The 22,790-nt window shown below is 40.4% G+C and overlaps 2 long non-coding RNA genes across 2 annotated transcripts; one reads left to right on the forward strand and one right to left on the reverse strand.

Moving 5' to 3' along the window:
* The first annotated feature begins 58 nt into the window (after positions 1-58).
* LOC135491959 (uncharacterized) lies at positions 59-7,100 on the forward strand. Its single transcript, XR_010448000.1, has 3 exons — positions 59-434; positions 2,048-2,065; positions 7,048-7,100. It is a non-coding gene; the product is annotated as an uncharacterized LOC135491959 (long non-coding RNA).
* LOC135491958 (uncharacterized) lies at positions 6,692-20,939 on the reverse strand. Its single transcript, XR_010447999.1, has 4 exons — positions 20,888-20,939; positions 20,406-20,575; positions 7,557-7,670; positions 6,692-7,156 (listed from the first exon to the last, which is right to left on the reverse strand). It is a non-coding gene; the product is annotated as an uncharacterized LOC135491958 (long non-coding RNA).
* Between the last annotated feature and the right edge of the window lie 1,851 nt (positions 20,940-22,790).

Consider the following 22,790-nt stretch of genomic DNA (forward strand, 5'->3'; position numbering starts at 1 on the left):
CTTCAGACCGAAATATAGAGAAGTCACACAGTCACTGATCACATTCATGAATCGAAAGGAATATGTTCATGTAAGCTGTAACAGTCAGTATTTTAAAGTTTTTTTGGGCACGAGGAGTGGTCCAAATAGAAACAATGTTTTTACCTATAAATCAGGTTGTTTGTTCTTCGATCAATGGCATCAGTTTATTTTCATGGTGAACGTTTTGAAGGAAGTATGTAACCTTACTATTGATGGGAGACAGCTTGGGCAAGATAGTTCTTGGAAAAGGGTGTTCAAGGATATCAGTTGGAGAGGAATTACGACAATTGGGTGCCATTTTAGAAGTCATCAAAGTCTATGCAGGCAGTGTTATTTTCGAGGAGATATCGCCCAAATAGTTATCTATCGAACCAAACTAAGTGATGAAGAATTGAGGAGTATTCATGACGACTGTAAGTCCTTTCATTTTAATTTATTATCATTTTGTCGAATATGTAAGTTGAAAAGTGGAACTGATTTGGCAGCTTATGACGAGGCTTTTTTGGCCTAATTAGAGACCTATGGCTCGCCAAATTGGCCATTACCATTTAATTTGGCCTCTTTAATCAGGACATCTCTCAATTGCGGAGAGCTTCTGTCAGTCCCAAGGGTGTCTTTGACAGAAAGGTATCACTGTATGTTATTTTCTGATTATATCAATCTCAGTTAGTGCATAATTTTAATTTGATAACATATCCAAAAATGGGGTACATATTAATCTAAAAGGATGAGTTCGGTTATGATTTCTGCCCAGGTGGATTTGGTGGAAATGCAGAAGACGGTCGTACTGCAGGTGATATACATTTACATCTGCAATTTATGGCTTGTACTAGTACACATGTACAATGCATCTTTGGAAACATGTCCAAGTTTAGACGTCCATGCAATGTTCAGGAAAGGCCGGTAGTCATGGTTGTTGCTTTATTTTGAGATTTGCTCAAACGATGGAAGTGAGGTCCGTGATTCTGTTGAGAGTGCTCCGTCTTCAGTCAGTCAACAAAACTGAAAGTCCTTGTCCTGGCATTGGCTAAATTATTGTACGTAGCAACAGTGATAGTTGCTCCTACCAACTACCAAAATTATAAGTATAAGCAAATATCAATATATTTTTTTTATTGGGGGGGGGGGGGGGGGGAGCAGTATCAAGTCATCAGTTATACTAGTCAAGGGGGAGCGGGGACTGGGGATGTCTAAAGTGAGAGTGGCTAGTTCATTTATTGGAGGGAAAGAAAAACGCGATGCCTCAGAACGTTCTTCAAAACAAACTTTGATTAGTGAGCTTCAAATCATATCAAGTCATAACCACTCAACTAAAAAACTGTAAAAAACGAAATTGTGGCCACGTTTTATGTACACATTATAAAGGCATGGATACATGTGGACTAAGAGAATCAAACCATAATTCACTTGAACAATACCGGAAGAATATGTATGGTTAAATACAGGGATAAAGCACAATATAATCCACTGGATGTTGGTCGGTTTGGTATGTAAGACAAGTGTTTCGTAAAATTCAAAGATGACAGTCTGATGGATAATGGGTCGACCTTCTCCAAAATGTAAACGATATAGACCTGCATGCAGACAGAAATTTCCTCAAAATATGGTGTAATAAACAAAGTAAAGACGACGCATTAATAAACATGGTAAAGTAGTAAAATGCATGTAGTAAATTGTCTATAACATGTGTATGGAGCAAACACAGATTGATGAGAAAACTACAGACTGGTAGAAAAGTGTGTAATTGTACACCAATAACTATGAGGCCGGGAGATCAGTAGGCCCTTCTTATGAAATAGTTAAAATGTTTAAAGAATAATTAACGGAAAATAAACAAAAGAACTGAAATTAGCGACACGAATTGCCCTAGGCGAGAAATGTAAGCACCTTGGTTTTCATTTTATTTCTGACTCTTGTTGTAGTTTTGGATTGATTCATTTTGCAGTTTTTAGGTTAAAACCTCTATAACGTGTCCGTGCGAGTGATTGGACTGTTGTCTGCCTGTAAAATCTTTTTCTCTCCTTAGTTCGTACGCTTCGAGAAGGTATCGGTAGGTTTTATATGGTGTGGTAGAGAAGGTATCGGTAGGTTTTATATGGTGTGGTAGAGAACGGGAGTGTTTTACGTTGGAAGCTGTCGCAAAACACCTCATCAAAAACTGCAGTTGTTTGAAGGGGGTAGCCAATGGTAGCGAAGCATTTAGTCAGTTGGATCAAAATGACGACCATCCTTAATTCCTGGCCTGTCCCACGCCCACCCGCAAAACAAACCTACTACGTTGACCCTATCAGGCCCGTAAGCGCCGTGTACGAAGACTACGCTACTTGTCAGTCACACCATCTCCTAGATCTCACTTTTCTATAATTCTTTAAGATACTTGATGCCATACCCCACCCCCTTCAAGACATTAGAAACCGTTTCGTTCAATAGAAACGGGATGCAAAATTGCGATAAAGTGCCGATAGATTTCTGTAAAAAAACCCAGAAAAATCGAGCCAGCCTATAGGAAATGGCGATATCTCAGGAACGGGAGGACCGGAAAATGAAGGCAAACGCCTTCCGGCAATGTTCGAAAGTAGTGGAAAAAACTGATGAATTAGACCCACTTAAGGATGTAGGAAGCTCGGTTGACCCACTTAAGCATGAAGGAGGCTCTGTTATTGAGATATAAAGGTGTCAAGTTTACTCAAGGCGATAGGCAATCCCGAAAACATGGACTTCGCAACAGATTTACATCGACTAGTTTAGATTTAAAAAATGCATCACCAGTTCAATTTTCGTGGTGAAAACGTGCAGTGTGGAAGAACTAGTTTCTAAATGTCGTCGTGGTTACAGGAGAGCATCCCGGCTCCCCTACATACAGTGGAATTGAATTTAAGCTGCTGCAAGTGTCCCCCCCCCCCCCACCACCCCCGTTGGAATATCACTACGTTTGCAGTCGCACATAATATTCACATACGCTTTGCCCCTAAATCTTTCCACTGAGAGATTTGATTGCTTTTCTCAGGGTTTTTTGTACACTGCATGAACCCTCGAACAGTTCGTTGATTTCTCATCACCAGACGAGCAAAATACCGTCACTCAACAGTTGTTTTGTCGTTTTGAACAGCCCGATCGAAACCTTAGGCGGACTACGCTTTCTTGATCAATATTTTTAACCTCTGCTTGCTTTGAAACTCCTCTGGTCAGCTGACATTGTGAGCTGGCAATGAGTTACAAAAACCACAAAAATACCCGTTGAAATTTTGAGTTATTGGCCCCATGTAAACTTCAGATGTAAAAAAACCAGTATTGTATTTGCCCGCTAGCAAGTACGGCTTCATTAGCATCATTAGGCCAGATTGCATCGACGTATCCATTTCGGCCAATGAATATATCAATTTCTATCACGCCGTCCAAATACTATAAGGAGTTTTCTTATGCTTTTTGGAAATGTTCCAACCAACATTTTCTTTAATTCTTTGTAAAAACGCTTGTTATTCACAGAGGAGATGCAATTCAAGAAAGGGTTTTATGATGAACCCGCAGAGTTGATCAGGACATTAAAATCAAGGTCGCAACTCGGATGTGTATCAGAACATAAAAGTGTATGTCTTACAAGTCATTCTTTGGAAGCAAAACGTACGTATGTTGCTTTTGATGCGAAATTGATGCGATGTTTGTATTACCATCAGCCCCGAGGAAGGATGTCGTATTAAATACAAGGAAATCTTGGATTAGATATATATCGCCATTGGACAAAGTATATCTCTCAGCTTGATGCTAAAATTTAATGTTTAGTCTTATTTGCATTATCACTAGTATAATGCAGGAAAAGTAGGCGAGATTATGTAGATTGGGTTGTAATCTCGATTTGACTCCACGGATAGACCATGCAAAATCTGCGACAAAAAGTGCAAAGTGGGATTGACTGAAATTTCGCATCTGTTCGGAGATGGCGGCGCTTGACCTAGAGCAGTGGCGCCACCAGTTCAAAAAGAATGACACTAAAATCACAACCTAGTAAAAAAAAAGAAAACAATACGAATTGACTTGAGGCAAGACGAATATTTCACATCCCCCCCCCCCCCCCACCAAAAGCATCTTGACCTGGGAAAAGATAGTAAAAGAAAATGATCTCTACTATTAATAAACTGAACAGTAGAACCCCCAAGTAAAAGGGATAGAGGCTAATTATACGTGCACCAGAATTAACACCGATACATGCACTAACATTTTACCAGCAAGTTTACCCTAAAAAATTATTAACTTAACGTAGTAACATCTCCGAAAACTGGCTGATCATGATAAATACACATCATTTGTGTTCGCCAAATCTTTCACTACTCAAGTTACACGAATATATCAAAGGACTTGGCATTGAAGCAAATTCACACTCATTTTGCGAGTAATAGCAAATGCCATTACAAAAACGACTAGAGAAAAATTATCATCATCATCTGCACTGTGTGGCTGCGCCATGGAATCCTCAATGGAAACAACATGGCGGCAATTCAAAAATCGTGTAGAAAAAACCCTGAACAACAGCGATCCTACCTTCATGGGAGTATCAGATGGAAAGATGATTGTCAGCAAACTTTGGAGATGGCAGTGACTAAATACCCAACCATTTGGCCTCAGAATCGAAAACAAATCCGAAAACGCCGGGTCGCCAACGATCAAGTCTATCGGGTCTAACTAAGAGCCAAGAACTAACGTGGCCGAGATAGATCACCTGACCACGGAAGATCACGCTCTTGACCTAATTAAAATTGGGGCCAGCATATCACTGATTCGTTCAAAGAATGACCGCATAGCAATGTGCTTTAAATGAATCGTCACCTAGAATAGCGTCGTCCTGGAAACATTCTGCATTGCTCATTCCCGCCATCGCCCGATTCATGATCATCAAACGCTGGTAGCTAGCTGATTGAAGCATTTTAAAAACCCATCGGTATCACTCTGTAAAGATAAAAACCGGTAGGGGTATCGAAAGCTGATACATCCTTGGTCTATCAGAGAGAGGTACGCCCTAGTACCCCATCAGCATATCATAGGTGCTGATCATGATATATTTGGACTTTCCAACTGTTTCAATGCACTCATCTAGTCTTTTGTTCGAAAAACAATCCGTCTTCGTAAGTAGGTTAACACAACGGTAATCATGAACCACCCTGCAGCAACCATTCTTCTTGGGGATTAAAAGACAAGGACTGGACCACTCACTCTGACAAGGCTCAACTATATAATGTTTTAACATGTACGCAACCTCTTTTTAAGAGCTTTGTTCTTTACATGACTATTTTGATGGGAAGAGGATAAGTACACAGCATGCTATGTATGCAACTGACAGTAGTTTTATGTTCACAGAGTTTTATATTAATATTCATTAGGCTCATTATAAAGCCCCGAATCCGATATGGAATTTTCCCATCTTTTTTAAAGACTCTTTCTTGTTTTACGAGTTCTTCCACCGCCATCGCCACAGCCACCGCCATTTTTTCTCCAGTTGACGTCATTGATGACGTGGTTATGTTAATTTGCCTCTGCTGTGCATGCAACCAACTTGTTCCTGCATACACAGCAGTATGCTATGTACATAGTCACTTCGATTATGATAATGACCAATATTTACAGGTTTAGCATCACCAACATCGATATCATGCTCACGAATATTAGTCTTAGTTGGAACAGCAGAGAATATATAAGAATATTCAAGTATGAGACTCTTAACAGAAAAAGATGACATTAAAGTCACTACCTGGTAAAGACAGGAAGACAAGACCAATTGAGACAAGACGAATGCGTCACAATTACTAAGATTATCTGACTAAGAAATCATTATTAAGTTATTTACTAAGATTTTTCTTGCCAATTTTTTCCAATAAATAGCTAATTTAATAAGTAATCAAATTCTAACTTAATTGGTAAGATGTTGGTCCTGGGTGATGAAGAAGATGCCTTTTTCTCTCAAATAACCATCGTTTTCTCTTATTAAGTGTTTTACAAAACCTTTAATTGTTGTTATAAAGAAACATGTACATTATGCATTCATTATTCTGATGAAATAGGCCAAAATACTGAAAATACTCATTTTCGACGAAAATGAAAAAATGATGCGGGCCTTAAAGGGTTTCAAAACCCTTTCCGGCACAGTCACTTTAAAATCGTATGCTAAACCATCTAGTACTGCATATCTGACCACAGCTGGTCATACATAAACGTAGCCCGATTGAATTGTAAGAATGTCCATGGTGCAATAATATTACCCCCTGGTTCAACTATCCGTACAGCGACCCGTGTGAAGGCCATTTTTAAATGTTTACATGTTTCAAATTTGCATTTTAAGTTATGTTAGGTATGTGTGGTCTTCCCTACTTATAAAAAGGGTGTTTTTCCAAGATGGTGGATAGGGCCAAAGTTGTTTTCCCTATCTCTTTGTAATCTACTGATATCACAAAGATCTTTGGCCAAAGTGGCCCAGTTCGTTAGTTTTGTGTTCTGTGGAGTCATGGTCAGGCTCTAGGTCGTTAAACATTCTGTAAGTAATATTGTTTTCTATGTATTTTAGGCCCTTTAGTTTACCCTGTATTTTCTCATGTGCTTTACATGCATTCATGTACTGTGTCATGTGTGTGTGTGTGTGGGGGGGGGGGGGGGGGGGGGGGGGTGTATTGAAGTAGTTCTTCCTATTCATGTTACAAGACCTTTGTTTTACACCTGTTCTAGTCCGTTTAACTCATGTTTGGGTTGTATGTGGATCACGTGATTATGCAATCTTTGGGGAGCCTGTTGTGTTAGTTTGAGTACAGTTGTTGGCATTGGGCCAATTGTTACGTAATTTAGGTAACTCTGTGTCTCTATGAGCATTGGGCTCCAGTATTGGTTCTTTCAATTATAATGGTAATTACGTGGTGTGTATTCAACTTTGGCACTGGGCCAGGGGACAGTTCTTGAGGTCATCGTTGTTGTTGTCATTGCTTGAATGTGTTTCTTCCTTTGTTTACTTTCTGTATCGTCACTTATTTGTTTTTCTACTTTTTTCAGTAAACCGTATCAATATAACCTGGACTTGTTGTTCATTCTTTGGTGCGCGTTTGAGGCAGACCCCATGGCTCCCACAGACCCGTTTGCTGCATGCCATGATGAATCCCACCTGAAAAAAAATAAAAAGGCCTGTCACTATCAGTCCCAGGCTATCAGCATACATGTTTGATCAATGAGTGAAGGTTTTCAATCATAAACTTTTCCACAAGTTCACATCGAACAAGTGCTGCCCCGTATACTGCAATGAATTCCATGCATTGGACATGCTGGAAGGGCCACGTCTTTGAAAAACGCGCCAAAACCCTGTTCACGTGACCTGTATGTATAATGACTATAAGCATTCGTCTGCTGCGGCACGGTCCTTAAATAAATCGCGAGATATCGTGTTAGATTTGTGCCATCGTTTGGTATAATTACATCTACGAGACTCATCAAACATTATTCTAGTCTTCATTCGCGTATTTATGACTTTTGATCGTTTCAATGCTCGATATGATGAAAATACTTACAACATGCAACACGAAATCCGCATGAATTCGGCAAATTGGTAGCAACATCCGGGTCTTCAACTTCCAGTTGCCAAGTGCCATGAAAGAGGACGACGGTGATTGGCTGACACATGCCTGTATAATATATAAGACGTTAGATGTCTCCCTGAATAACGCCATGACTTTATTTGGATTTGGAAAATATTGACATTTTTGAAATAATGAAATTTTTCATGCGGTGGCACCACGACCATGCAAGCGGTGAACGGTGACATGTTTGGCAACATTTATCTCGGCCTTAGACATGCTTGAGGAACTCAAAGCTTTGGGAGCATATACCATTGCTGGCCGGGGAGACTGAATGCAAAACTTATCTGTTTAGACGTCTGCATCCAGATTTCTATAGGCAAAACTTGACAGTTTAGTTACTGTCTTAAGTGTTTTTTCCCACTGGGTGTCTTTGACTGCACAATGTTAGTGAGAAAAGATGCAGTCGTTTACAGTGAAACCAATTAATTGTCATGCCCATACCCGACTAGTGACGTCGTTTATCCGTACACATGATGCGCAAATATCCCAGAATGAGGAACTTTATTTCCTGTAGGCGGCAGTAATTAGCGTTCCAATGCAAAATAAATTTCCACCTCATGTCAATCCCATGTCAAATAACGGGTGAAGCAATATTTGTTAATAAGCTGGAGAAAAAACAGCCACATATTTGATATCTTCATATTTCTTTCGAAACAGAAAGAACAGAAAGTTCCCATTTGGTGCTATAAAGCGCACATGCTCTGTACCTAACCTTTTACTATCACACATGAATTCAATCGGGGAAAATGGAGGTATTGAAGGTACTAGAGGTGTCCTTAGTTGGCAGTTTACCCTGCAGCCAACCATTATCTCATTACCTCTATGGACATATGATTCAAGGTAGGCTTGGTGTTTCCTACTCCAGTGGGTCTCAGTACCAGGCATTTTTGTCGTTTTCTTAACTGTCTTGTGTTTGCCCTTGTATTGCCTGGTTCTTCGATAAACCATAAACCCTTTCTTTCTGGTCTGTATGACCACATCGTTGTCCGAGGTAAATTCTAAAACCATTTGTCTGGGAGGGATTTTCTTATTTAACATGTTTAAAGTCACACCATTTGTTAAAACCGCTTCTTTAGTACTTTTTACCAACATGATAGTGTAAATAGTTAAAAGTATTCTAGTACGATGTCCTTTTGAACAACTAATCAAAACTTTCTGGCCACTGTAGTGTGGCGTAAGCCGTGTATTTATCCGAGAGCATGGATCAGTTCGAGGAGGGTTCATTCGATATGCATGCCCTTTGCCAACAATATCACGAAGCTCATAAAACAGCCTCCCTGGCTTTTTTCCAATTAAAGTAATAAATGAATTTCTGAACAAGCACTGGTCCCTGAAAAGGTGCAAGTGAGAGCCGTGTCTAAATGTGCTGAAAAGTCGGAAGCTTAACAGTTGACGACTATGATAAAATCGAGAGATAGCCTGATAAACTCCACTTTTGCTCGAAATTCTCAGGTATCCTGAAATTGCGTCGTAATACCAATAATCCCTAGGAGGATGTAGTTTAAAGGTAGGAGGTGAAATCTTCCAATGATATTTGTACCGTATTGTACCAATCAACTCCTATTTGATCACAATTGGAGAAATACTATTAGATGAGGGATTCATTAGTAACAAAATTAGACTCAGACCTTCACGGCTAACATGCATACAAAAACCTCAGCAGCTAAGTTAGAAATGAAATGGCCAGGGCCATTGTGCTCACCTCATGTGGAGGAAAGATGGATAAAGAGCATGGTATTGTGTCATGTAGTGTTAGGTTTGATGTAGGTCCAAGCAATTAAAATTTCCCCAAAATGGCCAATTTACAGTACATTCGACCTCTGTGACCTTGAAAAGTAGGTCAAATCAAAGAAGACCCGGGTGACACATTGAATGGTTGTTAGAATTAGATGTACCTATGATATAAAATTGGTGCCAATCGGGCAAGTCATTACTAGGAATAATGGCATTTTGAAGAATTTAGGATTTGGCCCCCTCCCTGGAGGCCAAACGGCAAATCAGATTGCACCAAACTTCGGTACCTGAGATCACCTGACCAAGGGGTACATGTGTACTTAATTTGTGATCAATAGTCATTGCAGTTAAGAAACGTGCCATAGTTACGGCCTGACGGCGAATTTACGCCATTTGACCTCTGTGACCTTGACAAGAAGGTCAAATTAAAAACCTGTGTGACATATACTGTATGGTGGTTAGATGTACCCATGATATCAAATTGGTGGCAATCGGGCAAGAAGTTAAGGAATAATCACATTTTTAAGGTTTTTGGATTTTGCCCCCTGGTGGTCAAGTGGTGAATCATATTGGACCAAACTTCGGTCCCTGAGATCACCTGACTAAGGGGTAAATGTGTACCAAATTTGGTATCAATAGTCATTGCAGTTTAGAAACGTGCCATCGTTACATCCTAACGCCAATTTACACCATTTGACCTCTGTGACCTTGAAAAGGAGGTCAAATCAAAAACCTGGAGGATATATGATGCACCTTTGCTAGAAGTACCTACCATATTTTTTTCAAAATTTCCCGACTACTATTAAGGGAGATATTGCATATTTTCACTTTTAACGTTTGGCCCCCTGGGGGCAAAACCATGAAACGAATCGGACCGAAACTTGGTCTCCAAGGTGTCATTACATAAGGGTACATGTGTACCAAGTTTCAACTCAATAGCTCTAACAGTTACGAAATGTGCCCTGCTAACGGACGACGGACGACGACGGACGACGACGACGACGACGACGACGACGACGACGACGACGACGACGACGACGGACGACGAACGCCACGGTATGGGATAAGCTCACCTCTGCTAAGAGGTGAGCTAAAAACAAAGGCTGCCAGCCATCTTTTGAGCGACCTTCAACCTTGTTTCAAATGCGATCAGCAGTCCGCAGAACACTTTGTATTCGCTTAATACTGTGCTACTGATATGGAGCATCAAAATTAGCATCACCGATCACTATTCGGTATCTTGATTTCTCTACTTTGAGGCCATGCAGTTCATTCCAAGAGGGCTGACATAGTTATTAACCTCCAATGGTTTTCTTCATCCCGTGATATGGATTTGTGAACCGCAGGTTGAAATCGTCCGTGGAATATTTCAAAACATTTTGTATCATCTCCGATGAAGAAAACATAGGTGGCGCTATTTCGTATTCGTCCTCCGTAAAAACCAGGAAGCGTTTGATGCCGCAATGCCTCCAGTGTAATGGAATAGTGACCATGGGGCATCACCTCACGACAGGAAAATTTTAGTTCTTTTCGTACGTTGTGGCAAGGCGGTGCAGATGATCACACAATACATTATCGTGTGTAAAGTTTGTATGCAATTTACTTGGCAATTTCAATGGTGCTATTTTCCAGAAGTCAGTTGGAAATTGACTAAATGAAAGGATCTTGACATGAAGATTTTTTAGAGGAGCGTATTGTCAAAATCGATTGGAACCTTTTGAAATGAGAGCGATATGCAACTTTTCTCACCATCTTGGAGCAAACTGTAGTAGCAAAACCAAGCAAATAGTAAGGAACAGTCCGATTTTTGCTGAATGTGTGTGAAGTGATGCTCCTTTCGATGCTCCACATCCCATGCACAGTTAATTATACGGTAGCGCCACGGCGGTTTGCTAGTAGTATATCATATTTGGGCGGTCACATTGAATGGGTGCTGCGAGAGATTTTTCGGAAGAAAAACTGACAAACTGTTTTTGTTTGCCAATCGATTGCTTTGTATAAACCTTTAAAAAAGTTTTTGACACTTTTTTGTTTACTAATTAGATGAAATAACTATTGTGCTTTATGAATTGGCCACCTGTGACGGAGATTCCTCTGGTTGCATTAATAATGATTGGGACAAAATGCCTTAAACCAGTTTTCCTGGCGTAAAATGAGCCTAATTTATCACTGAATATACATTAATGTTTGTCAACAAGTCTTGTCTCTTATGATGAGTCATTTGGAAGTAATTCAAGTTGCCAAACGAGTCTACTGCCAAATCATTATCCGAATACCTAGGTAATTTTATACGAAGCGTTCTCATGAAATGTTCAATGAATCCATTGTAAAGCCTGCCCGTTAAGCAGCAGACAAGTGGTTTAAAATCCAGTCCAATATAATACCTTTGGAAGTTCGAATATATGAAACGCACCCAGCTTCGAGAATAACCTTTTATATTCATCCTGACTTTGTATGGAAATCTGACAGATCTGATCAGGTTAACAGTTGTTGCTGTCTTGTTGTAAAAGGATACTGTATAATGATCTTGCCTAAACCCAATTAAAAAGTTGAAAATCACATCCACATAAACAATATAATAGCCACGTAATCCATTTATTCCTAGTACTCCATTCTTAAAAATGATTTTTCTGTTATCAAATATGACATCGTATATTATATACACCCTAGGCCCTCTTTGATTTACACTTATAGTACATGTAGCAATTTTTTCCTCCACAACAAGAGACAAACAGTTTCTTCTCCACTTAAGGTAACTGAATGATCTTTTCAAAGTAGTTTTTATAAATATCTTGTCCTTATGAACAAGGGAAATGTGACCAAAACTCTCCCTGATAAAATCAAAATATTGAATGTCTGCTTTCTTTAATGACGAAGTAAAAAAAACTATACTGTCATAACTACAATAAGGCCTGATTTTACCAAATTCTTCTCTGGGCCGGGAAAGCCACACATTATGTACTACGCTGTAAGTAACACTGGTTTTATTGAATTGGAAAGTCAGTACATTGTCTCTTGACATTGCCAGTAGATAGCCTTTGCGATAACCAAAACCAATATAGTGATAGTCATTCGACGGAATGGAAGGTACGATTCTTATCTTATGCATCAATTTCATGGCAACATGCCCCTGCTACGAGAGATGTTTAGCATTGCATTAGATGTTGGGTTCCTTAGGTTCACTATTTTTAGGAATTGGGCTGTGTTTTCAATGAGCACATTTGTTGAGCACATTAGCATAAAATGTTATGTTATAACCAAGAATTTGAGGATTAATTATTAATTATTTCTGCGAAACATAAGTCAACATGACTTTCTATGCGCATGATTGTAGGAGGAAATTTAAAAATACATGTATTACCTTTACTTGGAACATGAAGCTTCCCAATTTCCCAACCGCATGTTCTTTTCCCAAGCATGTTCCAGTCTTGTGACTTAGCTGACAGCAAAACCCCTTGCCACTTGGCACAATATTAAATGTTGAACAAACCTTCATCATGACGCAGATGATGCTGCAGTGTAAAAATGACGCCGCAGCGAAAGATCCGAGATCAGGATTTAGAAGCTCTTTGTTGATAATCAACTGTTGGAATAGTTTATTTACTAAAAGCTGGGTCATTTTAGCTGAAACGATTTATTACATTTATCAATTGGTTTGTGCAAATAAGTGTGACTGTTGAAAAAATACCATCATAGGTATCACCCTGAACAATGAAAATCCTAAACTCAGAGCATTACGCGCTTCTGAGCACCTCAATAATTGAAGTTTCGCCTGAAAACTTCCTTCCGGTATGTTGACTTAAGTAAACATGCTTTTTTTCTCAGAATATGGCTCCTAAAGGAATATGCCATTCATAATTACTGGTGCTCCAGGAAAATAGATTTACAGTTATACACAATGCCGTACGCAGTGCAGTTATTTTGCATACAAAATTTGCTGAAACTTGGTATTTATATTACTTGTATATCTGTCTACACAACGGCCATGCTGAAATTTATATCAAGTGGATATTTACGCAATTGAAAATTTTCAAATTCAATTTAATTACAAATTCCAATTTTTTTACGAACGGCATAGGCCTTTAATGCAAACAACTTTTTACAAGCAGAACTTCTTCAACGTGCATTCATAATATGCAAGTGTCCACTTTAACGTAGTCTTGAGCCGAGAGGTATCGGGTGCATCTAAGCTCTCACGGTATTTTTGTCCTGACGTCTCTTGTTGGTTCTTGAACTACCGCGGCTTGGAAGTTGTTTACCACCATGCTTTTAGGCAATATTACACCATACACCCCTTTGCAGCTGCAGCGCTGAGTTATTCTTTAGAACGGGCAACTCCTCTTAGGAAAATCCGCTTTAATGAAAAGGGAATCTCACTCTTGACCAGCAATAATATATTATACATGTAGTCTCAGACGAGTGATCAGACTTTAAAAGAAAGATCTCGGCCATCAGAACAGCTAGTGACCTATTGTTTGACTTTGTGGTCTCATTAAAGACTGAGATATTCGAAATGAAATCATGCTTATTATAGGTGAAAGAAAATCTACCCAATACTCTATGATAGTTTTGACAGGTCCACAATATGTAGGTTGTTAAGTGTCTCATCAATGCAGGTTGTAAGACGATGACCTAGGAGCTCGGTTCCAGTCCTGTTTGGGAATTTAGAAAAAAATCTTTCCAAAAATAGAACATGATGAAACTCGTAATCTCTTCGTAAGTTACGCTACCCCTGTTTTCTTTCTCCTGTTTGGAGGATCCGCTATATCTAAAATCCTTTTTTCGTACCCTACCGATACCACCTTTTTATACGCCCGTCACAAAACGGACATATTATGGCATGTGTCTGTCGTGCGTTGTGCGTCCGGGCTATAACTTTAGAACCGTAAGAGATTTAACTCTCATTTTTTTGGTAGTAAGAACAAGGGGCTGGTAATGTTGAGTTCGATATCTGGCGTGTTCTCACTCACGGTTCGGCCACTCTGGAGCAGTATGTGAAAACACAAACAATGCAATAATTCTGCCAATTTTAGTCACAGCTTGCTGAAAAATTATGGCAGATACCTCATGGAAAGGGACATAATACGTTGTACTTGTTTTGACCTTGACCTTCTTTTCAAGGCCACGGACGTCAGAGTTTGTGTCAAATTGCGAAATGTTCACATTTCGTAAACCACTGAAGCTATTGATCCCAATCTCTGTACATGTGTACCCCTAGGTGACAGTAACTCACAGACTAACTTTGGACGTTATCTCATTCCTGGCTTGGCCACCAGGGGCATTATGCAAAAACACAAAAAGGGTGAGAACTCACTCAGTATTGGTGACAGCATGCAGCTTGCAGCAACCGGAGATTGAAGATTATATCTAATTTCATTCATCTCAGCCATCTATTTACCGCAACTTGACAATTAAGTATGCCCTCTTCGAAATTTTCGGTGAGGACAAATGCAATACTCTATCGTTAGGTAAAGTTTGAAATCTGGAGGCCTTTTTTACCCGAGGTCTCAAGTACACCCATACTTGGAAACGCAGGGAATTTCCAATTTAGACAAGAAAAAAAAATTTGAGCAAAAAAAAGTACACAAGAGCATATCTGCAGTTAGTTGCAGTTTAACAATTACAGCTGGAGTAGCTAGCGGGGAGTGTGGGGGGGGGGGGGGGGGGGGGGGAGGGGGGTAGGGGGAAATGCCACCCTCAGAAGTCGCCAGAAAATGAGAGCCTCGGGCAGAGCCTTTTGCCGCCCCCAACACCAAAAAGCTAGCTACGCCCCTGGATAACAATGTACCAGTAATGATGAAGTGATGACATGATTTTTGCCCAGTCCTTGGATCAGTTGAATCATTTTGAATCTGTTGTTTTGATGGGGCCGGAAAAAAGTGTCTTAGTAATAGATATTTCTTGTCCTATTTTTGTAATTTGTGCAGACGCCATAATACTGCGCTTTCTCTTCTCCCCTTCGAGAAAAACAGATAAGATCAGTGTTAAAACGTCGACACCAACTCCTGTGATGTTTTCACCATCGTTGTATACTTCTATGAACTAAATGTGGCTCACATAAAATGCAAACAACCACAAATAGAGAGAATAATGGCCATTTTTTAAAGCACTATAATGAGTGTTAAGACTTGGCACCATGACCTGTTTACTTATATCTGATCTATTTAAAGACTTATAGCCAATATTTGGAATAAATGTTACTAAGTATAAGACATTCGGATTTGCTTGAAACTTGGCACATATGTTTACTTATATTTGAATCGTCAACTCATGCTTGATATGAGTTTGGAAAAAAAAACATTTCAATTTACCTAAAAAAAAATATTGTGTGAAATATTTAAAAAGATTTCTTGTTATAATCTGTACTCAGACATAGCTTGGATATTTTTGACGTGGCAATGCGATGAGATGCGACCAGCTTAATTGGCTTGTGTGACCGTTGTGAAGGCTCAAAAGTCTTCGCTTGATCTCTTAAACCGTGTGAGGTGTTGGAACTAACGTCAAGACGCAGTGGTTGACGTGATGCTGGGCCCCTTTATGACGTCATGGCTTTGAGACGGACATAACGTCATGCTCCTAGGGAGCATGGCGGCAAAGTTGCGCGGAATGGCGGGGAGGCGCGCCATGTGGGTTATGCCAGGGGTGGTGTGAACGGTTTCGCAGGAGTTGCTCATCAGACACTTATAAAGGCGATATTGATCAAGATGGGTTGGCCCTGCAGAGGTGGGCCGTGGACTGTTGATAGAAAAATGTTCCTATCCTAGATGTGCGGCTGTGGGGAGTAAAAGGCCGCATATCCAGTTGACCTGTAAGTATTTTACACGTCGGGCAGTCTGGGACCGGAATGGTCCCGATGTTAGTTCCAGGGGTCAATAGCTTGACGGATAGCCTGTCCTGAGTAGATAGGATGTGACATGGAGTGTGTCGGGATACGGTTTAAGTAATGCTGCCCCTGTCTTTGGAGTAAGACTGGGGGAACCCTGTAGAGTACACATAGGGAAAAGTTGTTAAAAGACGTGGCAATGTATGTGTACAGTACATACTAGTCTAGGACATTGAGTCCCAGCGGAGCTGCAGTGCGCAATCTATGGATCCATCTGATTTCGATGGTGTCCCTGAGTACAGCACTTTGGGGCGAGAATTTGGTGGACGACGACGTGACGGTCGGCGTATGTGATTGATCCTGGGAATTGTAGTTTTCCAAGGATGATGTCAGAGTCAGGAACATCCGTGAAGTTTGGAGAGATCCTGACGTGAGTGCCAGATCCGAAAAGGACCTAAAGGGTCCTTCAGATAAATGGTGGGCGCAAAGTGCTGTGGAGGGTGGAAGAGCGGTTAACGACGAAAAGTCATTGACCTGAATGACGGGGATGGAATCAAGTGAGGAAAGACTTATCTGATGCACTGCAGGTGGATTTCCTGTGCTGTTCCCTCGTTCTGAACCTGAAGAAATCGGGTTGTTTATGTCCATGCCCTCCACTCCCGTGAGTAGCTCACTGTGTGAAAACCTAGGCGGGTTGCGAGACATCTCAGGCGGAAAGAATTGATATTTTTGACGTGGCAATGCGATGAGATGCGACATAGCTTGGACAGAATCTTTCACCACCGCCAAATAAAACAATATTCATGAGACCTATGTAGCGCTGAATCCAACTGGTTTCAGTCGCTCAAAGCGCTTCATATTATTACTCCTAGCGATCACTAGTGCGAAGCATTTTCTGGCTTATTAACGGTTTCTCTAACTTTTTGCTGATTTCTCCGACATTTCTCCGATATTGTCCGACTTTTCTCCGACTCTGTCCAAAAGGTCAGATTTCCATAAAACCTGAGAAAAAAAGGTCTTCCCAAAGTAGGCCATTAAAGATCAAAGGCCTCGATTGAATGGGGTTAATGAGGGGTGATGCAAACACCCAGAGTAACCCTAAAAATAGGCCTATTTTGATAGCATAAGGAAACAAATCCTCACATGAATTAAATATATTTTTGATGTAATGAACTGTGTAATTTACAAAACATTTACAGTATCTATTTGCATAATACAGACTTAAATTGAATTGTACACCATGCTCAAATCTAATTGCAAAATATATTTTTTTCAATAACTTCACTTCCAGTTCAGGAATAATGTCATTTCCTACATGATTTGATGAAATAAACTGCATAACATTCAATTGCAAAACATTAGCATTTCCAGCCATTAATTTGAAATTTTGAAACCAATTTGCAAAAATCAGCCATTTCTGTAAGACATCTAGTATTTGAAAGTCTCCCCCGCTTAAACATGGAGCAGCCCAACCCAGGTGCACTCATGTGTGACATGCAAAGGGTCCATGGGCTAATAATTTGAGCCCTACCTTAATGTTCTAAAAAACAGGGGGTTGTTTTCAAAAATAGCTAAGTTTCGCCTTAACAATCACAACCTACTTATCGAAAAAGGTAGACACTTTGGTACTCAGTTAGAAAAGCGTCTCTGTCCTTTTGGGTGCAACGTTGTCGAGGACGAGTTTCACTTTTTTGCACAATGTCCCTCTAACAATAAATTAAGAGACGAGTATCTAACAAGTATAAATTCTTATAAATGTAGTCAATTATTTTCAAATCTGGATTTTATTTCTATTATGAGTAGTACTGACAGTAAGATTATTTTAGATACCGCTATTTTTATCTCTAAAGCCTTTGAAGAAAGACTAGCAGCTCTTCAGGTGCACTAATTAATAAGTCACTAGCATATACCCGTGGCGCGGGCTGTTCGAGGTATAAAAATCGGATTGTGTGGGTGCTGGTATGTTGTGGGTTTGGTGTAAATGGGGTGATGGTTTGTGAGTAAAATCTCCGGGCGTTATCTATATTTACGTCAATGGCGACAGTGGTATATTGATATTGATAGATGATATGTTACTCAGAGTCATAAAATGTCCACTGTTTTTCTGTGTAAAATGTCTCCAGTGTTGTTGTTGTTGCTAACAGTAAACTATGATGCAGCCTTACTGGAGTCCCCTACTTACTTATACTTCTAACAACAACAACAAACAACTACTGCAACTACCAACTGGAAGACATTTTTTCCTGCACCTTAGAGGCATAGTCGATTAATATTCATACTAATTTATATTCATGACATCATTCTCAATTGGTTCTTCCAAATAAGGCTCGACGAATGAGCATTGATGATAAGTCTTCCGGCAACAAAAACACGTGCTTAGCGCAATGACAGTTCAGAAACATTTAGTACAGGGTAAACCATAATGAATGTAACAAAATGAATGTTTTGGATTGTATATTATGGTCCGTATATCATGGTCCATTGGTACAGGGCCATGATGGGGGGGGGGGGGCACACCCCTCTTCTCCCAAATCTGCATGGAAAACATGAGGTCTCAGGGAGGAGGGGGGGGGCAGTTCTCAGCCCACACTATTATTACAGGGCTTTGTACAGCCCTTCGAGTATAATACGCGGGGGGGGGGGGGGGGGGTGATGCGAGTGGCGATGTGATGATCAATTCTGTTCTGGATGGACAAATAATTGCAAAACTTGCCCTTTCAATTAGTTGAACAGGAGGTCATCATAGGCTACATGTTGCCAGTAGGCATAATGTGGAAGAGAAGTGATATAAAAAAAGTATGTAGCCTAGGCCTGCCCTAGGCCTAGCCTAGCTATATAGCCTAAACATGAGATTTTCTCCGCTAGGCCTACATGTAGCCTACCTATCTGGCTGTAACATGCACATCATCATGACAATTGTCATAGCCAGCCTCCCTACACTGTAGTAAGTAGTCATCATACATACAGATGTCACAAAGGACCACAGGCATGTACATCATGTACACGGTCTATACTACATACCTTTCTGACTTGTATGTTGGCCGAAATGATGGTCTTGTGCTTCGTGCCACACACTGAACTTGCATGCATTGGCAATTTTTATACGACCGTATGACCTCCTTCATTCGATATTTATCTTTAGAATACTCACGAACTTGAATAAGACCATGATGATATAAAGAAATATCATGATCCCAATAGGCCTGCCACTGAGGCTGAATGACAGGCTCTTCCGCCATTTTGAACTCCCACGAAAAATGTGACAGATAAACAGTGCCACGTGTGTATCTATTTTAATAACTATGTCACGTGACTATGCTTCTAAGGTGCAGGAAAAAATGCCTACCCTACCAACTACTGAACATGATGTGATCATGAAAACTGGACTACAAAATGCATGATATTGTCGCAATGACTTTATTCAAAGTACTCAAACATACCTATTTACCTCACTTGTGTAAAACTACATCATGTCAGTTGATAATGGATGACAGTGGAGGTAAAACCAGGCTTATTAAGGTGTTCAACGCTAAGTGCAACTCGTCAATTATAATAGTGATTGTTGTCTTATTTTAATTACCATATACATGTAACTTTCTTTCAAAAATATGTTTGTATGTGTTGTATTTGTATATATGTACTGCCATACTGTCTTATCCTTTGATAGTTGTGCAATAAATTGAATTTGATACAGTGTAATTTGAATATGATTTGGTATTCACACTTAGGGTCACTCTGGGTGTTTGCATCCCACCTCATTAACCCCATTTAACAACAGCATTTGATCCTTAATGGCCTACATTTGGGAAAGCCTAGTTTTTTTCACAAGTTTTATGGAATTCTGACATTTAGACAAAGTCGGAAAAAAGTACAATCCGGATAATGTCGGAGAAATCAGGAAAAAGTTAGAGAAACCACTAATGAGTCGGAAAAAGTCTCCCACTAGTGTATTCGCCTGTACATTCGTGATTCAAGCTCTACTCTCTAGGAGTGTCACAGGTCCAAGCTGCAGCTAACATTCATAGTTTGCCATCTCTGCCAGCTAGGTGCCCATTTATTTCTTGGTGGAGAGAAGCAAGTAGAGTAAAGTGCCTTGCTCAAGCACAGAAAGACGAAACACGACCAATCGAACCCACGACCTCCTGATTATGAGCCCGGTGCTCTAACCACTACGCCACTGATCTTCCCAAATAGCCGAGAGAAAGATGTACCGATATACTCACCGTTCTCAAACATAGGTTGGACAGAATCTTTCACCACTGCCAAATAGCCGAAAGAAAGATGAACCGATATACTCATATCGCACGTAAGTCCTTGGTTATTGTGTAATGTTCTTCGATAAGGTGCAGAGTCGAATCAGAAGAAAATTCAAACAGGCGAAAGATATGGTAGACTGGGGTAATTGTAGCCCCGGTTTAATTGTAGCCCCTGCTAATGACATTGATTGATATCCCCATACATCAAACACTGCAGGGGCTACATATAAACCGGGGCTACAATTACCCTATTCAACCCTATATCATATCCTACCGATGTCTTTCAACTTATACTCTGTCCCTGGATGGACTTCCTCGACAACTACATGTACTCTTAAACAGGTTGTGAACCAATTACTCTAACGAGTTCCGTTATTGAAAAGTCATTCTACAAGGGGCCACATGGGCCTACAATTTATACGATAAGTTGAGCACAAAGTCAGATATACCCGAGGATGTTGAAACAGTTGGGCATATACAACATGTCGGACTGCAAATTGGTAGATAAATATGATCACACGCAGAATACAGAGTTCTAGGCCTATGAACTCAACAACGGAATGGGAATGACGTAAGGATCGATAATTTGTGAAATCCAGAAGTATTAGGGTAGCAGGAAGGGTTGGGCGTTTGTGGTTTCTGAGTCTGAGGGGGTTGGTGTCTGTTGACTGTGCTTTAAGAGAGACTAGGCATGGCGCCAGTCTCTCTTAAAGCACAGTCAACAGGCATTTGGTCTCAGTATTTGGGTTTTGATTGCCATGACTGTACCCCTGTAAAAGTCAGAGGAGGAGAAGTTTGGAATGATGAAAGCATTGAAGAAGAAGAAATGTTATTATATATTGAGGAAAGCAAAATTTATTATGAGACTAGAAGGCAGTGTCCTGACTTGATTATTTTGAAAATGGCAGTCTGAACACATTAAAAGGTGGAACATGGCATTTTATCGACTTTGAAGTGTTCCGCAGTTAAAGGGAGACTATAGGCAGCAGCTAGGTAGGCAAGATAAAGTCATACAAATTTGCCAATAGGGGTCAGTCATATCTCTAGGCATGGCGCCTGTCTTTTAAAGCACAGTCAACAGGCATTTGGTCTTAGTATTTGGGTACAGAATCAAGGCAGCTCAGAGAGCAATGATTGAACGATGCTGTCGACAAGTCCAAGGATACTGCATCAGTCACGACCAACTTCTCATCAGAAAGCGTCACCACCAGCATATTCAATGTTCAGTTCCAACCTGTACCAGTCCAATGCACGCCTGTCATGGTCAGCAGTGGTCAGCTTAGCGCGATATGGAACATTCTTCCGAAACTCAAGCGAGGGAAGTCTGCTCATTAGCCTATCTCGCGCACTGCTCCTTCTTGTCAAACATCGTAGTGAAATCGTGGTACAGAGGGGCGTCCTCGAGGATTGCAGCTGGTCGGACAGACGTGAGGTGGAATGTGGGCGGCTGCACTTCTTCGTTGATGTGCGATGGCAGATAGCACAGTTGTTGCGTTGCATGACAGCTGAAAGTGAATGTGATATCATAGAACTGAGGCGTTTGCAATGAGACTATAGGTGAAGTAGAAGCAAGGAGTGAAATGGGCCATCTTCCAGTGACTAATATACAGAGTAAGGGCACTGGGTGTTGTTAGATTCAGCATTGAATGTATTCCTCGTACAAGCGTGAATAATGTGGACATACAGTGAGAGGTGAGAGACTCCTATTGACTACTTCTTGTAACTTTATCTTGGATATTATATTAGTATTGAACTTCTAGCCATGGATTATGAAGAAATTGAAGTTGTAGGCATGGAATATGAAAAATTATTCAACGTTGAAAGACATTATTCCATGAGGCTTTGCCGTGATCGCAAAGGACGCGACGCGATTGGTTCACATGCTAATGAGGTATGATAATGATAATTACCTCTATAATGCTACTTGGATAGCGACTGTGTCGTTGATTGCAACAGTGGTCTATGTCAATGTGTGCCTGTAATGTCAATGAAGTATGATGAGGTGATGACGATAGTGCAATTGACGAGGTGGCGCATTTTAGAATCAGCAGTGAGCACTGTGTGTAACATGGTGGAGGCAGCGGAGATAATAACTGTGTCGAAAGTATTGTTATAGGGCCTTCCCTAGGCCCATGGGGTTAAATTTACAATCCACGATTGAAAAGATGTAGTTTGATCGCATTCAACTATAAATCCATTGAACAGTTGTGTTCCTTGGCTTTAGTCAACCGATGACCTTTTGTTGGGCCATGATCGGGGATTGTAAACTGTAAAAGTATTATGGACTGGGAGACGGGGGAAACACAAGTGAAATAGACCAAAACAAGTGATTTTGGGGCTTTGGTTTAGACG

The sequence above is a fragment of the Lineus longissimus genome, chromosome 8, assembly GCF_910592395.1.
Source record: "Lineus longissimus chromosome 8, tnLinLong1.2, whole genome shotgun sequence".
In the NCBI taxonomy this organism is placed as follows: domain Eukaryota; kingdom Metazoa; phylum Nemertea; class Pilidiophora; order Heteronemertea; family Lineidae; genus Lineus; species Lineus longissimus.